Source organism: Glycine max, chromosome 17, assembly GCF_000004515.6.
Source record: "Glycine max cultivar Williams 82 chromosome 17, Glycine_max_v4.0, whole genome shotgun sequence".
NCBI classification, from domain to species: Eukaryota; Viridiplantae; Streptophyta; class Magnoliopsida; order Fabales; family Fabaceae; genus Glycine; species Glycine max.
This window is the reverse complement of record NC_038253.2, coordinates 38,658,000-38,663,521: the sequence shown is the minus strand read 5'-3', so window position 1 is coordinate 38,663,521 and position 5,522 is coordinate 38,658,000.

Here is a 5,522-nt window from a genome sequence, read left to right as displayed (position 1 = left end):
TTTTCATCATTTTTAAGGCTTCTATTTTTTTCCTATTTTTTTATAATAAAATTAAATATATTATTTCACTATTTGAAGAACTAATATGTCATACTTTTTGCACATTCAATGAATTAAATTTAAATTTGTAATCTTTGAAGGATCAATTGATCACAACCTCCAGATATGAAAATTGATATATATCCTTCTAAATATGATTATCTCAAAGAAAATAGACATGTTAAAAAGAAGAGGAAAAAAAACTTCCTTTCTAAGTACAAATTTTCCGGTCTTATCTCCCTTATTGAGAATGTAACTTTTTATGTTAAGTAAAACATCTTAAAAAGTGCCAAATGGTGGTTTTATCCTTTTTTATATTTTTATTTGGGTGGCATATATGTGTTGAACTTTAAAAAACTTAAATTTGATTTATTCCTTTTAAAAAATGTCCTATTTGTGTCTTTGTTGAAAATACTTTACTTTAAGTCTTTAAAGTATAATTTCTAATAATTTATACCCATCATTAAATATTACTAATGTGTCCATATGACTTAGAATCTTTAAATATACATATGATCGAAGAAGTGTTATGTTATTGGAAAAATCTTACAGACTTGCTAAAAGACATAAGATTTAATTTATCTTTTAACCTAATTGATAAAAAATAATATCATTGGATAATCTTCAATAAAGATTAAGGTAAGACACATGAAACATATAACCAAATAGAATGTGTATATAAAGGATTAGACTTTTCAGATAAGGCATAATGTTTCATTCTTATTCATTATTTTAATTTATCAGAGTAAATGATATTTTACTAGAATGTCAAAATATTTATACAAATACTTAATTCATTAGACTTCAAGATAAGATGACAGAATAGTTACAACTAATAATCATAATAAAGACCAAAAAGTAAAATATTTTCATATTAAAAAGATTAAAATAGAAAAAAAAGTTAAAACTAAAATTTCATATTAAAAAGACTAAAATAGAAAAAAAGTTAAACAACTAAAATCAAATTTTAAAATAAAATATTTAACTTTTTTTTTTACGGTAAAGCAATTTATGTCGATTTGATAGAGGAGAGAGATTAAAAAGAACTCAGTGAGAAATAGAAAGAAATTTAAATATTTAGTTGAAGAAAAAAAAATTAAAAAAAAGAGGAGCAAGATAGAAAGATAAATCACAGTTGATAAATATAATGGAAAAGTACTAGCACACCGCCACTTTATTTTGGTTAAACCAAATAACCAATATTATTTTCACTCCTCCAATTATACTCTCTCCCTCCTAAATCCCTAATCCCCGCTATCAAAAGTATTTGAAGGTAAAGCTCTCATTGTTAGTTGTCTTTTTTTCCTTTTTACCTATTTTCTCAACTAATCAAAAGAGAAAATGATCCTCGAAGAAGATCTAACTCAAGTAATTAAACTGAATTGTTGTAAGAAAATTCATTTTTAATATTTGAGTTCGATTTATATAAATAAATGAAAATGAAAAAATAATCCTACATTTTCTTTATTTTTTCATAAGCCAAATAACCGATAAGTAATTAATTCATTGCTACAAAAGCTGAGGTATTAAAGAGCTTCGCTTTTGGCCAATCACATCGCCATCTGTCTCAGTGTGTCTGAGCTTTTCTTGTCATGTCACTCACGATGTAATGTTTTGACGTTGATTTTTTTTTCCCTTTGTAAGCTTTTGAAGAAAAAAAAAAGAGAAAATTAACATTTTAAAGTCAAGTAGTTATATTTAGCTAATTTAAAATCATTTAATTATAATATACTTCTTCAAGTCTTTATATTAAAAATAAATAATTTATTCATTAATATCAATAAAAATAATTTAATTAATAATACTATAATTTAAATTTTATTCTAAAAATATTATTTGAATTAATTAGTTTGAGTAATAGTTCATTTAATAATACTACACCTAATTTATAGGGAGATGTTTGTTTCAAGATTTGCTATTACATTTTCGGAAATTATATTTATTGGAATACCATGCATGAGAATATTCATTCCATGAACGTATTAGGTTAGTACTATTTGATCATTCCGGAAAATTATTTAATTAAAAGAATCAAAATAAAAGAAGAAATGGAAAAGAAAATAGTGGAAATGGATAGTTATTTTAGAAAGTAACTTCAATTTTCATGTGAATCTAGATATTCATTCTTTATCATGAGAATAATAAGCGAGACACATATGAATATTTTATATTCTTGAAAATCAACCTAAGAATATATTTTTAAAACTTATAAAAGAAAATGAGAATGTGATATTTTTATGTTTACATACTCAGGAATAAATTGTGATAACTTGAAACAAATACAATCTAACATAGTTTTTCACCAATGATTCAATGGGTTTTACTTACATTGATATTAGACTAATAAATGCATTAAGAATAAATAAGCATCTCATCAATATATTTCACAATAATACTATATCTTGTCTTTTCACAATATACTATATCCTGTTTTTTCACAATATTTTTTTATATCCTTCATCCATATTGTGAAATATATTGATGAAATACCTATTTTGAATATGTACTTTCCAAAGTACAGTGAATAAAATCATTTTTTTTAAAAAAATTGATCCTTTTTTCCTTTTGTAATTTCTCTTACAAAATTTGGCAAAAATGTTATCTCTAATTAGGTATTACTACAATTCCACCACTTAATGACATACAACATATTTTTAAAGCTAGGTTTGGGAAATGAAAAGAAATTCATATAATATTGAAAACTTATAGATTTTGTAATGTCTGTGGTGGTCTATATATATGTGTGTGAAGAGTAATTCTTTACTCTCCATTCTTATCATTGATTTTTTTAAATCTAATAGTTATAATAAGTCATGAAGTTTATGGGTTAGATTAAAAAAAATGAATTATAAGGTCGATTATTCTTAAAATATATATAAGTTGATTTTTTCTCTCTTTATATATATTCTACTTAATTTTACACAATTGAATTCCGACGAGGCAATGTGATCCATATGATTAAAGTTGGTTATAACTAAATTAGACTAAGAATATCTTCTCCATGTTACTTTGAACATTAGTTTGACTTCATAGTTTTTAAGTAAATTTGAGACAAGTTTCATGTCTCCAATTACTAAAACAAGGGTTATGTCTCAAAATTAAAAAAACAATTAATCATTATTTCAAATGAACCAAATTGAATTAAATTTAAGGTTTAAAAATCAATAATAATTTAAAGTTAAAATAATTTTAATTATTATTTGTTTAACAAGTTTCAAAGTATAACAATAAAAGAATAAAAATTTAGAATTTAAAGGTTATAAAATATTAAAATTAACAAAGTAACAAATAAAGGAGATTAATCAAATATTGATAGAACAAGTTAATGACTTGAAAAAGTGTGATAATTGTAGTAAAATATTTTTATACCAGATATTACAAACCAACAGCGGAAGGAAAAAAAGATTAACATTCAGAAAAAAAAGGAAAAAGAAAATAAAATTGACACACGTATTAATTAGAGATTCGTTTACACTTAATAGGTAACTTGATTAAAAAATTTATAATTTGAACATTAAATTTAGAATATTGTATTTAATATTATACCACTACGCCCCATATGTGCGTCTCTGATGAGTATTCTAATCTCCGGTGTGACCCACTGACTGCACTAATAAGTTGGTCTCTTTTCAGAGACTTGCTTAAGCTTTTCTAGTGATCTTTAATTTTTTGAAGATTATCGTGCAGTCTATATGCACAACCTACTCAACACACTGTCATAGCAACCTCACAAAGGATCATTTTTGGGCGTGAGAAGTTCACACACATGACACATACATGATGCGTCACTAAAATCGCCTCCTTCTATCTCATGGCATACTTTATTTTGTGTTTTATTAGAAAAAAACATTTTCTAATAAAACTCTAATTAGATACATTTAAAATTCTTTATAAAAATACTTGTTTTTGGACTTATACACGTTTTTCTTGTCCTTAATTACTTTTTTTATAGACACATTTAAAATACTTTATAAAAATAACGGGGAGGATAACCGATGTTAGCTCATATTTGTTATTAAAAATTCAAATAATAAAAGTTTGTGAGAATATCTCATAATCTTACGTGAGAACCGAAAACTCTAATTAGATATTTCCCAAAAATATGTCATTAAAAAAGAATATGTGCCCTTGACATTTGTTTTTCTTATCCTTCTAATTACATGATGTACTTTTGTTTGGTAGGGGATTAAGCACCTCTCTTCTGACTGCCACTATCAATTATAGTAAATCTTAATAGTTTCGTTGAAATTATATGCTAAACAATAAACTATCCATGGAGGACCCATGTCTGCCATTAAATCAAATGTGTTTTAGCGAAGCAAGCTTTTCCATATTTAATTGGTCAAAATGCCAAACAACTTTGTTGCGTAAGAAAGACAAAACGGAAGAATTTACAGATGAAATGTAAGTGGCAAAAGAGTGACTGAATTTCATCTTTAACCACTTGTTAAGCCAACCAATCAACCTTTATAGTAAGAATCCGAGGGGATAATGTTTAACTTTTCATTTACAAATTGATCAGCTGCTTGCAACTGATGTGGAACAATACCATCCACTTTCCTTGCTAATTAGGTTGCAATAAAATTAGCATATAATAATATAATATTAATAAACTCCAGCTGCTAAATAATTAATTGTAATTATTGCCCTAAAGAAAAGGGAAAATTTAAAAGAAAAAGAATTTGTTTGCTTTATTAGGTAAATTATTATTCTGCTTTGCTGTCAAACAATGGAAATAAAAGGTGAATTAAGCGTCCTAAGCAACTTATTAGTCAATAAAAAGTCTTATTTTCCCATTAATTTAATGTGAGTACAGTAACCGGCACTATCTATTGACTAAAAATTGGAAAAGACACAAGATGTCATTTTAAAGAGATAAGCAAATAGATTTGAGGGAAAGAGAGAAAAAATTCGCATAAATATCAAAACAGTATATTCCAGAAAAATAACAGTAGCTAAAGGTATTTCCGTATTTGCTTATTAAACTAATAAAATCTTTGTTATATATTATTAAATTGAGAATTAATTTTATCCTCCTATTTGAAATAAAAAGTAATATGATCTACTTGAAAGTTCTATTTGTATTTTCTTTCATCAAATTAAAATAACAGGAAGAAAAAAAAACTACACCTACGGTACGAGCAGTCACAACTTGCCAAAAACGAAAATTAACTATTTTTTTCTTAACATAAAGTTTGATTTAAGATTTAAAAACTTTCAAAAAAGTCAAAGTAAATGATTAAAATTACAATATATTTATCGATACAAATTGTAAACTTAAATTTAATCATACAATTATTGGAAGATACCCTGAGTTATCACAAAGGAGAAACAAAAAGTAAGTTATTGAAAATAGATATACAGTTGTTAGATGAAGAAGCGATCGTCTTTTGGATGCAAAATCTATGACTTCTGAAAATTCAGAAATTATACGCTATCTATTGCAGATAATTTAAAATTGCTGCATGTGATTATGATCTAAA